The following is an 18938-nucleotide window of genomic DNA, read 5'->3' on the forward strand; positions in this document are numbered from 1 at the left end:
AGGGTCAGTAAGTTTTGAAGAGGCAGGTTAAATATCTAAAGTAGCAGGCTAGTAAATGCCATCCCCATCAACGAGCTTACTAGTCGTGCCTACTGTATATACATTTCCAGATGCGGATTTAGGGTGGAGGCCCTGGACCCCCCTTTTCTAGGAAAAATTTAGTTGATTACATAGGGAATCACTGAAGCATGACCCAAGCAGGCCCCCTCTTAACCCTCTTGCTGCCAGTTGTTTTTCAAGGTTGAATTTTGTGTGCCAGAAAATATGACGTCTGTGACGTCAGATGTCCAACAATGACTTCGTTTCGATATATGACATCACGCCATGATGACCATTACAGTTGGGACCCAATGAAGAAAAATATAACCCTGCTTTACATGTATCTTCGTCTTTTATTTGAAAAAGATACAGCAATGATAAGAAGCTTGCACAAATTAAAACAGGGACATATGTGTCCCTCCAACACAGTCGGTGTGGACATATGTGTACCTCCGGCAGCAAGAGGGTTAAGCAATCATGCAATGGACTCCCACTATAATGGACATTCATGGATCCGCCACTGATTTCTGTGCATTTTCCTGCAGGTTGATTGCCACTGAATATGGTTGAACTGAAAGAATCCAAAGATTAATTTGAATTATCACTTGAATTATTTAGTTTGTGGATAGTAAACCCCATTTTGCAGATACAAGTGCATGTGCCTTGATGGTCAGCCTGTACGAAAACATATATTAATGGGTCTGACCACAATTTGACAATGGCCAATGCTTTTTGTGTTTCTTTTATCGTACATATATATCAGTAAGGCACAACCACCCAAATGGACAATACTTACGACAAAACAAGTACATGTAGATGTATTTTTAGACATCTGTCTAGATTCTCTGTACTACTCTCATTATTGCATGTTATTGTATCATCTGTTTATTTTCAGCATGAACAACAGATGGTCGCAAAACGAGGTTCTCTCACCTGGAACCTAGACTTGTAAGCATCTATTCTGCATTCGAGTCTTTGAAATGGAGTTGGGTACCAGATAATAATATATGTAATAGAAAAAACATAGTCGGAAAACTTGTGTTAATTTTTCGGCTTTTCCTCTGTTTACTTTTTGCATTCACTTGACACTATTTATGTGAGTTATCAATAAACTGCATTTAATCGTTTATTTATTTTGTTAAAGTGACTTGTAACTGATATCTATGTATATTATATGTATGAGTGTATGTATGTTTGTTTGGTTTTTTTTAAACAGGAACATAGATATATTGATATTAGATATACTGTTCCCATGTTTAAATAAGTTTATTTGACAATAAAGATTATTGTTATTTTACGTACAAAAATTGTTAAACTAAAACAAAAAAAAAATGCACGTTTCATTTGAATGTTGTGACATTTTAAAACATTTTTTAACTTACATTTCAAATGTTCTTTTCAAATGGCACTGCTAATTTTTATCTATTCATATAAGGGGGGGGGGGGGGACATGCTAAAATTAAATGCATGTAATGGAAAACTGTATATATATATATCTCTTTATGTTTAATAATGATTTATACAGCATCAGGAGTATAAGGACCGTGGTTCAATTATTTATTGCAGTTTCATTAATCCATTTGTCGATATGAGCAGTGTAGAATTTAATGTAGCTAAAGATATGATGTGTCAGTGTATCCATAATAAAAGGACATGTACACAGAATTTATTTTTATATTTCCCCCTATATAAATGTACTTTAGGAAAAAAAATTCTGAGACATGAGTGCCTGTGCTGTGGTAACATGCATTTATTACCAAGAGTATGTATTGTTCAAAAAATCTTTTATGTATTCTGGACCATTCTTGAGGAATAATTTGCCAATACCGTTAAGAAATATTACAAATGTTAATTCTTTCAAATACAAAATAACAGATCATTTATTGAAATCAACCTAGCTGTATAAATAATATTGAAAACTGATTATGTCATCATGTTTATTTTTTCATAACATTTTATTAAGTTGTATTGAACTTTATTATCATACTTGACTTTTTATACTAATGTATGCAATGTATATAGTTATATAGCTAACTGTGTAACCCTTTTAGAATAAAGTATTGTTGTTGTTGTTGTTGTTGTTAGTAAACATGTATTTACTTCTATTAAAAAAATAGAAGGCATGGCGTTACACCCCAGGGGTGGGTGGGGGGGGGGGGGGGGGGGGGGGGGAGGGTACTGACTATTCTTTCATGTATAACTGTGCCAACAGCACTTGCCAAATCATACCCTGTTCTAACCAGAAAACATTGAAAAACATACCCTGTTCTAAACAGAAATATTGAAAAAATACCCTGTTCTTAGACAAAGATGTCAGTTGTTAAGATTATTTGCACTAGACCATATAAAATAGATGCTGTTCTACATTGTTCTAGACCCTTGTTCTAGACTATCTTTTAAACAGTTAACTATGATAAGCTATCCTGTTCTAGACAAATACTTTGTTTAAAAAAGACTCTGTTCTCTGAGCAGCAGGGCATGAAAAAGCAACCCTGTTCAAACCAGAAGGACATGAAAATGGGACCTGTTCTAACCAGCAGGCCTAGGCATGAAGAGGCAACCCCGTTTTGCGGCACACTCATACCACTAGAAATATAGGAAGTAACCCCCTGGGCATGGCAATCATGCATGGCTTTAAATGCTCTTTTGGTGTTAGTGCTGAGGTAAATGTGAAAGTAAACCACTGCTTTAAGTTACTTGATATGCAATGTACACCTAAATCTTTAAAACTTTATCACAATTTTGCCTAGGGTTTACTTGCTCTATTTAAAAATATCCATGTTCAGGCCAAATAAAATAGTATTTGTGGTAACACCTAAAAAAGTTAAGGTGAGTAGGTAGTTTTTTTTAACTTCTTATTTTATGTTTTTTTTTACAGTGATTCTATGGGAGAAACATTCTGACTTTAGCAGTGCATAATGAAAAATGACCAAAAAAAACCTAGGGTAGGCTATTATTAAGACTAAGACCAACGGTTGCATACATATTCTGGTCGAATGGGACAATTTGACCACTTTTGTAGATGAAAAATTGTACCAATTGAATAAATTTGCAGGTTTGAAAGTGGTTCAGGGTTGGAAAAAGCTTTTTGCAGTAGTTACCATTATTATTTTTCGTTGAACAGTATCTGTTTCTAAAAAAACAAACAAATGCATTGGATTGAATTATACATGTAAGGACAGAGGGATGCAAAGATAGGGCAGAAAAGGGATGGATGATTTGGGAGAAAGAGCTAGTGGCTGCTAACTCAGCAGAATAATGCGTCGGGAATATTGTTCTTTGAAACAACAATTCCAGATTACTACACCTCAGTACTACAATTCAATTGAATTAGCCCATTCAAATACATTTCGCTTCCACCAGGGACTTTCTATACTAAGGGGACGACCATTTGATATTCTGGGGGGGGCCAGGAGGATTTGTTTTTGATCGGTTATTTATTTTTGTAAACTAAGAGTACAGATTATCTATTTTCTGCACTGTTGAAGCAAGATTTTTCATTTTCATTAAAGCAAGGGACTGATTATTTATTTTCACAACTATATTTATAATATTTGAAAACATACAATTTTTAAATTCATTTTTTATTTTAAATAATACATGAATAGTCCAATCATTATGTACCATTTAATCAGAATTAATCATCATCATCTGTAGAAATGAATCTTTTGAATTCCCAACTGCATATACATGTATTGCATACATACAAGATATTAAAGTTTGGCTGTAATTAGTGTCTTTTAAAAGTATTGCAAATCATTTATGCCGAGCGGAGCGAGGCTAAAAAAAATTTGAAGGGTTTTGGAGCCGCTGAAGGCCCCAAGTTGCTATAGAACTAATGATGCAAAATGTGTTTCCCATACCCTTTCTTAATCTGAAAATGAAAGTTCTGTTTTAATCATTTTTTGACAGTATTTTGGTCTCAAAGCAACATGTATAGATTCAGTGTAAGACTTAAGTTTTAAGGAACAACATCAAAAGACAAAGATAAAGCAAAAATTTAATTCACATAGTTAAGTTTGTGGCTGCTGTTTTTTTTTAAACTCTAGATCAAGTTAATAACAAAATTACTAAATTACAAAAGGAATGCAACACTAACAGAATACAGAAGGGCAATCAATGAACAAAAGACAAATAAATAAGAAACATTGATCCCGTAAAAACAGGAGCTACGTCTGAGGGAGAACAGAACTTGCTTCTTGCAAGACACTTGCCGTGAAAACAATTTGATATGAAGACAAGCTTTTGGTTTTGAAATTTCCTACATGAGGCATTTGCCTGAATGTAGTTACTGCCATATGTAATAAAAGTGAGTTAAGTGTTCCTGAGACAATATACCTCAAGTTAAATGAAACCCATTTTTCAGACATTTCAAGAATTTTAAATAATATTTATACTTTTATTATTCAAAGATTTGGGAAGTGATTCCCGATTTTTTTTGAAAAAAAAGTTGAATTTTATGAAGAATCTGGTGCAATCTCATGCTCTCAAATAGACCTGCCGAGTTATTTATTTTTAATACATTGCAAGTCAGGTTATTTATTTTCAAACTACCACAGAACAAACCATTTATTTTTGTGATTATCAAGGCTGAGTTATTTATTTTCAAAATCCTCCTGGCCCCCCCCAGAATATCAAATGGTCGTCCCCTTATTTATTTTCAAACTACCACAGAACAAACCATTTATTTTTGTGATTATCAAGGCTGAGTTATTTATTTTCAAAATCCTCCTGGCCCCCCCCAGAATATCAAATGGTCGTCCCCTAAAGTCCCTGCTTTCACCTTACTATTTGCATGATATGCAAGCTTGTCAATTTTCAAATACAACAATTCATTTTTTTTTTATTTAGACAGAGACATTTAGATCTAGAGAACTTTGTCATGTTTGTTTTAGATTGGTGTTCGACATTTTGGGATTATATTTTCTTAATAAGAAAATGTCATGAATATAAAAGATTAGACAACGATCTCAACATTAATTTCTAAATCTTTTACATTTTGTTAGAGGGGGTCGGAGGGGTTCTGATCCCCAAATCCCGGGATTAAAAACATAAAATCCCGAGGTCCCGAATTACAAAAAAAAAATCCCGACATCCCGAACATCGAAAAAAAAATCCCGGATCCCCAAAGGGTCAATCCCGAAATCCCGAGCTTAAAAACACCTGATCCCGACGTCCCGAAAAAGGTCCTGCACCCCTCTTTTGTATACAATCATTTCTTTCTTACATTACAAAGTTATTTACCTCGCTAGCATTCGTTTGGTATATATATATAATAACAATGATTCCTCTATCTTTCGATGTAAACAATCGCCATACTGTTTTATTCTGTGACGTGTTGGAAATTCCAGACGATATTTACGTAGCACTTTTATATATGTATCATATAACTGATCACTTTAACCTCGAATGTAACTACAAATGAACACCTTATCTACTTCTTTGATCATGACGTCACAAAATCTATATATATCGGGAGACTTAATCTACCATTCTACCATCGTGTCACGTGATCATTTGGTGCCTTTATATCCCAAATCTATGTACTTGAGATATTCTTGAAGTAAAGTAGCCAATTAATTAAGGTCAAAGATAAGGTCGCCACTTCTTAAACCCATATAAGGAGGTGATTGGTATATATCACATAATAATTCCATTTAATTGGAGATTTTTTCATTTTAAGTAATTATCTGTAAATATTATTCAAAATTATCCAAGAAGTTAGTCAATGCATCGTATATTATGCAAGTAATCATGAAAAATATGGATGATGACTTTAAGTCTTCTCATATCTACAGGTGACTTTCCTATGCCGAGATAGATATATATATATATATATATATATATATTCTCATAACACAAATTATGCTATTTGAGTCCTATTTAAACTAGAGGCTCTAAAGAGGGTGTGTCGCTCACCTAGATCTATGTGCATCTCAAACTAAGGCCAATCTCCAACATCGCAGACTCGAATATATTTCATGACTAAAATCTGTTTGTTTTTTTTAGCATGTTTGCTATTTACAGTGTCTCTCGATCTACTATAGTTGTTGCCCAAAAGGCTACAAAAACATGTGTAAAAAAATCGCCATTTCAGGGCAATAACTCCTAAAAGAAGCCGAATTACAATTTGGGCTATGTTCACCTATTTGTAGATCTTGTCTTTCCGATCCTTTTTGCTGTGTACAATTTTTCTTTATCCACCAAAGTTTTCCCAAATATCCAAAATCGGGTAAAATCTTCTAACAGACAATTTTGGCCATCTTGACATATTGTAGATCTTGTCCTGCTGACCTTTTCTGCTTTTTAAAGTTTCTATCTATCTATCTAAGTTTTTAAGATAACAGGCAAAAATACAAAAGAATGGTAAAAATCGTCATTTAAGGGCAATAACTCCTATAAGGAGTTGAGAGACAATTTGGACCATGCTGACTTATATGTAGATCTTGTCTTGCTGATTATTATTAGACTTTTAATTTCGATCTATTTATTATTAGTCAAAGACACAAACTATTGGTAAAAAATGTCATTTAAGGGCCATAAGTCCTATAAAGGGTTGACCAATGATTTCGGTAGTATTGACTTTTTTTTAGATCTTGTCTTGTAAATCATGTTTGCCTCACAAAGTTTATCTTTATCTAATATAGTTTTCAAAAGAGTATGCAATAACGCAAAAAATTGGTAAAAATCTTCCAATATCTCCTATATGGAATCAACTGACGAGTTCGGCCATTATACTTATTTGTAGATTATGTCTTGCTGATCATTTTTGCTTTTTATAGTCATTAAAGGGCAATAAATAATATAAGGACTCGTCTGACAGTTTTGATGTAAATGGACAATTGGTAGATCTCATCATTCTGATCATTTTTGCCCAGTCAAGATTGTCTCTAACATAGCAGTTTTCAGGATAATAGGCAAAATTTGTATTTTACCCGTATGGTCTTTTTTTTATCCATGTTGGTGGGCAGGCGAGATCATCGGACACGAGTTTTAAACTAGAAACGCCAATTGTGGCTATTTGGTTCTAATCGGTCCATTAGTTTCAGAGGAGAAGATTTTTGTGTAAAAGTAAATGGACGACGGACGCTAAATGATAAAAAATACTCACTTAACCCTACGGGTCAGGTGAGCTAAAACAGGATACTTTTAAACATTCACCTGATAACATATTGGATACAACATTACATTAAATGGACTGAGGTATCGCTAGAAATATGCAGATATTTTGTGTGTAGCATTAGAATTAACAAAGTATGCCTGGGAAAAAATACTATAAACAAATATTGAATGGTGTAAATAACTGAAATAACTGAATTATGTTCAAATTTTAACAAACTGCTGTAGAAAACCACAGTCAAGTCATGAAAGTGCAAGGTGATAAAATAACGCATTCTTACAATCCTATTAGACTTCAATTCCACTTCATTTATTAGAATTTAATTCCACTTCATTGATGTTATGACAATCATTGAAAGAATTTCTATACCTATTTGTATTGTTATTGTTATGCGAAAGATGATAGGTAGTCATTTTAGAATTGCCATAAAAATTTCCAAACCTACTTTCATACATTTTTTCTTTTAAAAAGTCTTCTATATTCATAAGAATCAGCCATCAGTTTGAATTAAAACATGTTATATTCAGTAAAATATATGTGAATTTACAATACGTTGTTAATAGGTTTCAAAGGGAAATAATCTAAAATCATTGATCTTTTGAAATATTGATATTATCTCCCTTTAAAACTTCAAGAGAACAGCATGCATAGAAAAACACCATTTTAGAAGAAATGATTCAAAAACTTAAATTTGGAAAAAAATTTAGCAAATCAAAAATTACTTCCGATCACATTTCGCATAACGATAACAATACGAATAAGTATAGAGATTCTTTCAATGATTGTCATAGCATCAATGAAGTGGAATTAAAGTCTAAAAGGATTGTAAAATTGAGAATGAAAACGGGGAATGTGTCAAAGAGACAACAACCCGACCAAAGAGCAAAAAACAGCCAAAGGCCACCAATGTAAGTATGCTTTATTTTATCACCTTGCACTTTCACGACTTGACTGTGGTTTCCTGGTATCAGTTTATTTCTACAGCATTTTGTTAAAATTGTGACCAGTTGAACAGTTTGATTTGATAAAACAAATTGCAATTTGGTCAGAATTTTGAATAAACTGCAAAAGTTGGGGAGCAACACTTACAGTCAAGTCACAGTAATAGGTTAAACAAATTTGAAATGATGGTACAAACAGAAAAAATTGGTAAATAACATCATATCTTGACCGCTTGACGTACAGCCGAATTATTTTTTTTTTAATAAGCAACACTTGCCCAAAATAATATTCTCACAGGTTTCTTCTAGTTTACTACTCGCTGGATAACAAAGTATCTTAATCAAAGTTTCCGCTCTATCAAATAAAGTTTGATTTAGGCAACAGCTTCGTCTAAATTGTCTAATTGTAGCCACTATCGATCCAATATGTAGTAGTAAATCGCCTGTTTGTCCAGAATTGTTTTTTTTAACAAAACAGTGAAATTGTAAGATGAAGTTTAAAAACTGTGCAAATGAAAGTATCTTTAACAATTCAATTTTGTTTAGTCTCATATTTTCTGGGCAGTATAATAAACCTTAAAATGATTTTTTTCAATTTTGTCAGCCATTTGAATATCTAACAAACGCTTATCCATACCAATGAATTATTTTTGTTCTATTTTACGAGCGTAAAAAAACCCATCTTCCTTTCACAGATGGACTTGGGACCATCCAAGGTGGAATTAGAAAATATATTTTTTTGGATGGAATGCAAACATCGGCTAAGAATTTGAATTTAATGAATTATGGAAATTGAATTATGAATTGCCCAAATTTACTTTGGTATCTTATAATTTACTATACTGTCAAATCGATTCTTTAGTTGTAATCGTTACTGCTGTTGTTTTCTATAGAATAGATTTGTTTGAGCTCCAATGTCACATAAATCCGTCTTCAAGCATGACAAAACACCTTTAATATAAACAAAACATTATCATATACTATTTGTGTTAAAAATTCTGCCAAAAATATATCAACGAATCTTTCACAAAAAACATCCCCAAAACCTGTAGAAACTTCTTAAAGAGTATCAGATTAGGAAATGTTTAATTCCAGCAAAAGCTAAACAAAAACAAACTTATATATCAGAAAGATACAACATTTGGTTAATTATTTAAATAATTCAACAAGCTGGTGTAGGTATGAACTAGAAAACGGACACATTAGCTGACGACTCACTTAGGAACGAATATGATTAGAAGGAATATTAAATGTGCGTCCACATAAATATTACAAAACCATCGTTCATGAAAACTGAATCTACTTCAAATATTCATGAAAAAGCGATAAATGACCCTAAAAAGATCTTCTGAAAAAAAAAATGAAAATCAGCTATTATTACTGACTTAACGCTCCGCTTTATGTGTAATCATTCGCCAAATGTGACTTATCATGGAATTTTACTTGAAATGCGCAACACGACTGATGCAACTAGTTGCGCAGGGAGGGCTTACAATTCCGGAGTACTTGCATTCACTTTTGGGTAAAAACTTCATTTGAATCCAAGAAATACTATAAGTTTTATCAATTGATTTTTGCTGAAAGTCATGTAGCAAATATTTCATGCATGTTCAGGATGAGAACAAATTAGACAATACATCACAATGTACATGTGTATTGATTTAGTTAGTCGAGATGTTTTAAGCGTACAACTACTTGACACTTACCTTTTTGCACCTTTGTTGCCTTTTCAGCACAGTTTTCTTTTATAACGAAGCAAACAACAAACTGTAATGGTCATCACCAGAAATACAGCCAACATACTTACAACCAGTGCTGAAACATTATTCTCTTTATTACCATTTTCCCCTAAAATAAACAAAAAATCCAAAAATTTACAACAAATTAATTTGCTGGTCTTTTAACTTGTAAGTCAAATATAGCGGACAACAAAAGTTATCCAATAAATCAATCGTGTGGTAGACTTTCAAACTAGGTAGAACAGTACCAGTATGAAAAACCGCTGCAATTGGCTAACAATTTAATAAACAAGGTATTTTCAAGTAATGACGAGTCGGATTTTTAACTAATATTACGGTACGAGCAACGAAATTAATGGCTGGCTTAGATTATAATTTTCATATCTACTATGTATATGTGTACTAAGAATAGTTTATCTACTTATATCTTTATCTTTAAGCTTCGGATGCATAAAATTTATAAAATACTATTTTTTTTTCTGGCAATATTCGATACCGCTGCTGTTGGACTATTTGTCCTCGAGGGTATCAGCTCAGTAGTAAGTGGTTCGAGACTGACATGATTTATAACTTATCATTTCCTAATTTGTCCGTTTTTAAATTTCGAAATTATTAAGAAACTATAACGTTGACATTACATGGAATATACTATTATTTCTAGATCACGTTACGTCATATAGCTATTCACGTGTTCATATTTGCAGGTACTTATAAAACCGTTGCTTTCAATTCCAGATCTAGACAAAGGTAAATTCAGAAAAACGTTTCGGTCGCATAACATAAAGTATTATCTTCGTTTTTGTTATTGAGAAAGAATAAATTTGCAAACCTTCAAATAGTTGCTTTTGCGTTATTATGCGAATGAAGTGCAAATATTGGAAAAAGTCCCAGGCTTATGAACTTGACTTTCAGAACACGAACTTCGATTTTTACATATAAACGATTTTACTAGTAAACGTGTGGTTACATCAAAAAGTAGAGTAAGCAAACCTTGCAAATGACAGCTGTCAAAATTCTTGCTGGTAATGTTGATTTTATATTCTCCGAGATAACAATAAACGTCGAGTTTTCCGCATAATGGTTTTGGGAGGTTTAGTTGTAGGTCAGCAGCAAAGTAAAATCCGGGTTTTGTAACTGAATTCTTCAATTGATTTGTAATATTTTTTCCCTGAAAAAGTAATCGCAGAATAAGACTGAATGAAAAAAAAATGCAAATAAGTTCGATCAATTCTATTAAAAAATCCAAACTTAAGAGGAAAAAAACCTACCTGTAAGGATTTTGACTTACTATCCAGTTAGAGTTCGAGTTATAGTTTATAGTTTGAGTTAAAGATCGAATAATATTCGAGTTATGCTTCGGATTCGAGTTAGAGCTTAGTTGTGTTTCGAGTTAAATTTCTAGATAAACTTCGAGGTCGCCTTCAAATTTCAAGTGAGTAAGAGTAAGAGTTCGAGTTATATTTCGATTTAGAAACATATTTATTTTTGAGGAACAAACGGTGTTTTTGAAGCGGTACCAAATGAAAAAAAAAATGCAAAATCGGATAGTCGAGTAAGAAATCTCATTACTCAAGTTGGGAAAGGATGACAAAAGATTATGCTTCTAGAAGAAATGATATACTATCATTCATGTCCATCCAATTTTACCTTTGGAACTAATTTTCTACATATTAACGTGCCTGCCACAAGACAAAAACTTCGTTAGGGAATCTCTTTTGTCGTATCTAAATTTTTGTCATTGTTGATGATTACAGATATCTTTAGTCGGTGTTAAATTAATTCAAAATCTTTTAGACTTCTGGCGGTTTAGAAATATTGTATAGACATCTGTCTAATGAGGAAGGTCCATTAAACTAAGATGAGATCTAGTTGTTTTCAGTTTTTTGTGTTGTTTGGTTGCCCTCTCTTTCACGTATACCCCGCATCATCTTTAATTCATTTACTTACATTTGAAGATTAAAGGCATAAAAAAGCAATTCAAATTGCTAAAATAAATCTAGATAAGCTTCCACATCTTATATACCTGTCCCCAAGACACGAACCTTGGCAGTGTTATGATTTGATTGATTTTTGGTGTTTTAACGCCACTTTTAAGCACCGCTTTTGGGCTATTTCGTGGCGGGGTTCGAACTCACAACCTCAGTGCTGACTGGCTAGTGATTACAGTAGTAACTACTTAGACCACTCGGCCACCGAGGCCCCGGCAGTGTTATGTGTTGTCTGTTATATCCTGTAAGGACTATTTCTATAACCCACTTTTTTGAAGCGGGTGGAACATTTTGGGGTTGTGGGTACCCGTGCGTTCGTCCCTTTGTTCCCCTTGGTATCAGCCACTGCTACTGAACCGATTGACATAATTTTGTAAAACTTTTACAATATCTGACTCACATAACTTCTATTACACCTCGTGTTTCAATTCTTCTTTCAAACGAATAGTAAGTTAACGTTGGCATGACATAAAATATCCACACACTATAGTTCATGTTCTCCTAAACCCCTTATCAGAATTTAATGAAACTGTCTCAGAATCTTCACTATAAAATGCCACCTCAAATTGTACCTTAGCAAATCATAAACTTTGCAAAGGGTAGCGTATCAAAACATAAATTATGACACGAGAACTTACAGGTTTTTTTGTTCGGTTTATTTATGAAAAATCAAAACAAGATCCTGTATATGTTGAAAAAGAGAGCAACGAGATATATATATATATATATATATATATATAGCAAAGTGGTAATCAAATCATAATTCCAATAATAACAACGCCACGGCCAAACGGAAAAACGTCAAAAAAACAAACAACAATTACAAAACACTACACAGAAAACTAAGTGTTGAACAACACGAACCCAACCATGGCAAACACAGGGGTGAACTCATTTCCTGTTCGACCAGTGGCACCCGTCGTGTTACCAATTGCAAGTAAATTTGGCGATAAGTCGCATTTAGTTGTTGAATTGTGCTTATGACAATAGAACAAATCAATGGGCGATGAATCATGATTAATAAAAGATTTCTAAAATTTGGAGAAAACAAAATAAGACCTTACATCATAGAATTGAACTACGGAATACGTTAAGATTTCTAATAGCTATGGAGTTTTTACATCATGGAAAACCCCAACAAAGATAACAGGTAAACGGTGTAGTTTGCTAGATGTTTTTTTACGCAAGACATCAGAAGCGCTGGAACCAAAAACGCTATGAAGAAACCAGTTGAACTCTATGGTGATGTTATGTCATGTTATACTACTAATGTTACTGTCGAAATGTTTTGCTTGTTGTTCTTATATAAAAACTAGTGTTTCAATATGTTATTTCGATCTCACATTATAGGTTAGTGTTCTGTCAAGGTACAGCGAAGGTTAAATTTTGGGTTTATTTGGCCCTTTAAATTTAGAGAAAATACAAATAGGTATGATTGATTTCTATTACTAATTAATATTCTAAAAACTAATTTGAAAGACATTCTTTGAATGTAAATATATGCCATACCTTGATGACACAATTTCACTTAACGTCATTAAAGATTTTACAGATTTAAAAACGGCTTTCACAAGTACTATGGATAACTGAACATAGAGCACCTGCACTGTGAGTATCTTTAGAGCGATGGTTGTGCCTTTTTTTTTTTTTTTTAAATTTACGAGTCGATGAGTAAAAAATTATGCGTAAATTCACGATCTCGTATTTTATGGCTGTATTACCAACGAGAAGGGTACTAGTATACTTAAAAATAAATGTGGATAGTGTCCATATGTGGACACAGATGATGCCCCCGCTTGCATATCATATAGTTATAAAGGGACATCACTGAAGAACGGTAAAAGTGACGCTACCCAAATTTGAACTTGATCTGAGTTTTGTGGTAATAAGCATTGTATGTAAGTCTCATAACATTTGGTTGAGGCTAACTTAAGTAGAGAACAGAAACTAAAAATTCAGCAATTTTTCTATTTCTTAACACGCATAATTCTAGAACGGTTGGGTATAAGTTTTATAACATTTGGTTGAGACAAACTTAAGTTAGAGAACGGAAACTAAAAATTTTGCAATTTTTCCATTTATAAAGGGGCATAACTCTAGAACGGTTAAAGTCACGCCATCAAAATTCAAACTTGATCTATGTTTTGTGGTAATAAGCATTGTGTATAAGTTTCATAATATTTGGTTGAGGCAAACTTAAGTTAGAGAACGGAAACTAAAAATTTTGCAATTTTTCCATTTATAAAGGGGCATAACTCTAGAACAGTTAAAGTCACGCCATCAAAATTCAAACTTGATCTGTGTTTTGTGGTAATAAGCATTGTGTATAAGTTTCATAACATTTGGTTGAGGCGAACTCAAGTTAGAGAATGGAAACCAATTTTATGACGTACGGACGTACGTTCGTACGTACGTACGTACGTACAGACGGACAAGGGTAAAACTTAATGCCCCCACCGCTACGGCGGGGGCATAAAAAGGAGCAAAGTCTTATCTATGTTAATTAATTCAACATTATTGATTTTACAAAATATGGATAGTTTTAATATACTTTACTTAAGGGCCAAGTATGCCACAAATCGTACATTCCAGCAGCGCCTGCATACGGAATATATATTTCCCAGTTGATACGATATTCTAGGGCTTGTATTTCCTATCATGATTTCATGCATGTACCGTATAGAGGTTTGCTGCTCACAAGAAAGCTATTAAACCGAGTTCCAAGTGGTGAAGTTGAAATCATCCCTTTGTAAATTTAACGGACGCCATCACGAGTTGGTTGACCGTTATGGAATATCCGTTTCACAGATGACAGCAGATATGTTCCAATTGTCGTATCTACAATGTCGTCCCCGCTTTTTCCCCCGAATGTGACCTACCGAATTAGACTTCTTATTGTACTAACATGAGCAACACGACGGGTGCCACATGTGGTGCAGGCAGGATCTGCTTACACTTCCGGGGCACCTGAGATCACCCCCAGGTTTTGGTGGGGTTCGTGTTGCTCAGTCTTTGGTTTTCTATGTTGTGTTTTGTGTACAGTTGATTGTCTGTTGGTATTTTTCTTTTTTAGCCATGGCGTTGTAAGTTTATTTTTGAATTATGAGTTGAATGTCCCTTTGGTATCATTCGCCTCTCTTTTTCTTACGTTTCACGATATGAAGGCCATTACTTTTGAAATATTGGGCGTTTCCGTAATGCAAAACAAAATTTCAGAATTAGTCTATTCTTAATAAAACACTTGCATTTTTGTATATTTATACAAAATATTTTTAACATATTCATTCAGGCGTTTGATTTACTCGTTTTACTTTTAGATCAGCGCCACATGATGGTGTTGGAAAAATCTTTGAAATATTAATTTTCCAATTTAATGTCTTGCCGTTTTCTGCGCTCTCTTCTTGTATATCTTCGACATGTGGTTCATCTAAAAAATTAATAATTTATTAAATGAAGTAACAATTAAATTCAAAATGATCAGCGTTTAGGTGAGAAAAAAAATATACTGGACACAAGAACTCGGTCTTTTGGGGAGGGAATACATGTCATGTTCGAAAGGTGAAAAAAAAAATAAGTAATCACAGTGTAAAATTTTCTATGACATGTACGATTGAAATTTTCAGACAGCTTTGACTCCTTCCATCATCCGATTTTACAAACCTCACGATCAACCAGTTTATCTCTAAATAAACCACAAACAAAGATGGTTTTTGTTCAAAACACAGATCGTTTTATTTGTCAACTATCTGATCAAAGACCGAGTCATTATCTCAATATTTTAGCGCAACAGCAAGAGAGCAGTTGTTTAAAGATTAAACAACAATTAAATTCGCTCTTCGTTATAAGAGGCCGACTTTTATCATCAAAACTGTCACCTGGGCTTGATTAATAGTTGTTATAGTCTTGATTTTATTATAACCAATTCGTTATACCCGCAAATGTACGTTGCTTTGATCATCGTGAGACCGGCGACTTCAGTTATATCCAATAAAAGCCTGATTCTGTTACATGCTATCATGTCACGAGGAATAACAACGGACAAAAAACCTCCAAACAAGAGCTTACATTCGATAGTGAGCACTAAAATAAAAAAATCATTGAACACAACCTTAATTCCGGGAAATCTGTAGCTAAACGAAAAAGGTCAAGGAGTCTAAACGGAAAACGTGACGATTTTCGTCAAGACAAAGAAAACCGCTATAATTTGGAATTCCAGGTGACGCTTCTAAACGAACTCAGGAAATTGCTTATGGTATTGGAATGTATTGTAAATTCCTATACCAAGTACCGTACACTCAAAGATGAATATTTGAATTATATTTAGGGAAACAGAACGTTAGACAGTTTAAAACTAGTTGTTTGTCTATCTCATAATGCAAACCCTTTCCAATTTAATTCTATAGTTATTTCGTAGGTTGTGCTGGTACACCGCTGTCCCAGGTTAGGAAATGGATTGAGCGCTCACAAGCAGGTTTTATACCGACACATTCTTTAAGTGCCTAACCTCCGCCAGGAGCCTAAAATGCAGTAGCATCGTTGGTTGCTGCCACGCATATTTGTGTTCTGTTTATTGTTTAAGCATAAATCATGCTATTGGTTTCACATTTTGTCATCCCTGGAATTTAAATAGTTTACTTTAAGGTATGGGTTTTGCTCATTGTTGAGAGCAAATCGATTTCCTTAAATTGTGGACCTAATTCTGAAAATGCTCCGTGACCATCGCTTTACCCTGATACAAGCTAAGTGAACCAAAAGAAAGTTATCAAAGGAAAATAAAACATCAGTAATCTAAAGCTTTAGGATAACCGATATTTCCAGAGAAACAGCGAGTGGAACTGGTTGCTTTACGTAGAATTGCTCATTAAAAATAGGAAGCAGTACGTGCAGTTCGGGAAAAGCTGAATTTGGACTTTCCTGAAACTCACATAAAAGCTGCAACTGCTGAAGCCGAGACTCGTATCAAATATACGACGACAGTCAAGATATTTCTGATGTAACTAAAGGCACGCGTTGAAATGAAAACAAATTGGTCAATCAATATCTTGACCAGACAGTTAAACAAGAAGTTACAGGCCAGGCAAATTTTAGTCAAACTCATGGTGTAGCTGAACAAAACAATCTAAAAGCCATCCTTATTATCCCATCTGTAGATCAGAACTGGCACCACAAGCACCTGCTGTTTTACCTGCAAATACTTCGTCATGTTCTTTGACCTGTAACGACCAAACACAAACAAGACGTTTTAGCAGATATCCCTGCTGCATACCAGTCAACACTGATAATACAAATCCCCATCCAAAATTAGCGAAGTAGGGTTATCGACCTACCATTAAATTCTTCAAACAATATGAATTCATGTCCCGATTCTAAACATCGTAAGAAGGAACCAAAGGAACATCACCGTTTGAAAAAGAAAAATTACCAATAGGGAACGAATGATTGTCTCTTTTGACGTATTTTTTGTAAAGTGATTCCCGTGTGAAACTGAAGTACTAGTAAACAAATCTAAAAAAGGATAAATATAGCTGTTTATATTATAATTATTCAAAGTATGTTTCCTTAGGTATATTTCTAAAATATATTTATTTTTGATTATTAAAAGCAAAAATATCATCAAGTTAAGGGTTAGTGTTATCAATTTATCAATTAAATTGAGTTTCGACAGATCTGTGCTGGGTTTGGCTATAATAATTTTATATTATAGCATTCTGAAAATTAATTTATACAGAATAACAAACAAACCTACCACGAAGTTTTTCAAAAAATTTCCAAATCATCATTCATCATTATTACAATGTCTTTAAACAATCTAAAACTTACCTGTAATTATTTTTTTTTCAAAATATATAATAATGAACAGTAAATTTCAAACTATATTCATACAAAATTTCTTCTTTAGAATTATAATTTGATGCTGTATCAATTTTAAGCTATGAATTACCTACAATTTCTATGAATTGTGCACGACGGTTCTGAATTTGGATAGTTATTAAATATTTGACATCGCGTAAGTTTCTGACACAGAATGAATGTGGTCTAAGAACTTAAAAAATTGAAATTGGACATTACCTTTAATGGTCCAATATCCAAAATCTAAATACATGGTTAGATTCAGCATATCAAAGAACCCAAGAATTCAATGTTTGATGAAATCCAACAAAGTTTATTTGTGGACACTTTGGACTTCAATGTGGACCAATTTGATAAAATGCCTAATAAATCCAAAATCTAAATACAGGTTAGATTCAGCATATCAAAGAACCCCATATATTCAATTTTGTTGAAATTAAACAATGGTAAATTTTGGACCCCGTTTTGAACTTTAAAACTGGGCCCAAAATCAAAAATTTAAATACATGTTCAGATTCTGCATATTAAAGAACCCCTTGAGTTCATTTTTTCAAAAGAAAAATAACTTTAATTTTGGTCCCTTTGGACCTTAATGTGGACCAATTTGAAAACCGGGCTCAAAATCAAAAATTTAAATACACGGGAATAATCAGCATATCAAAGAACCCTAATAATTCGATTTTTGTTGAAATCAAAACAAAGTTTAATTTTGAACCCTTTGGACCAATTTGAAAACCGGCCCCAAAATTACAAACCTAAATACACGGTTGGAGATTCGGCGTATCAAAGAACACCAATAATTAAATTTTTGATGAAATCAAACAAAGATTAATTTTGGACCCTTTGGACCTCAACGTGGATTATTTAAAAACGGGACTTAAAATCAAAATCTAACTACACGGTTAGAATCAGCATATCAAAGAAACCAAAAAATTCAAGACTTTGAATTAAAACCCCATTGAAATTGGTCAAGAAATAAGCATTTTATACAAAGTATTATATTGATCCCTTTTTGGCCCCTAATTCCTAAATAACTATGGCCGTAACCCCTAAAATCAATCCCAACCTTCCTTTTGACTGCTAGAGATCCATACACGTATACACAAGTTATAATCCTAAAAACAAGAAAAATGCTTGTTTTTGGTCCCTAATTCCTAAACAGTTAAGGCAATAACCCCCAAAAGCAGTCCCAACCTTCCTTTTGTGATATGGAACCTTGTGGTACATTTCATAGAGATCCATACACTTATACTTAAATATT

The sequence above is a fragment of the Mytilus californianus genome, unplaced genomic scaffold, assembly GCF_021869535.1.
Source record: "Mytilus californianus isolate M0D057914Y unplaced genomic scaffold, xbMytCali1.0.p SCAF_40, whole genome shotgun sequence".
NCBI lineage: Eukaryota > Metazoa > Mollusca > Bivalvia > Mytilida > Mytilidae > Mytilus > Mytilus californianus.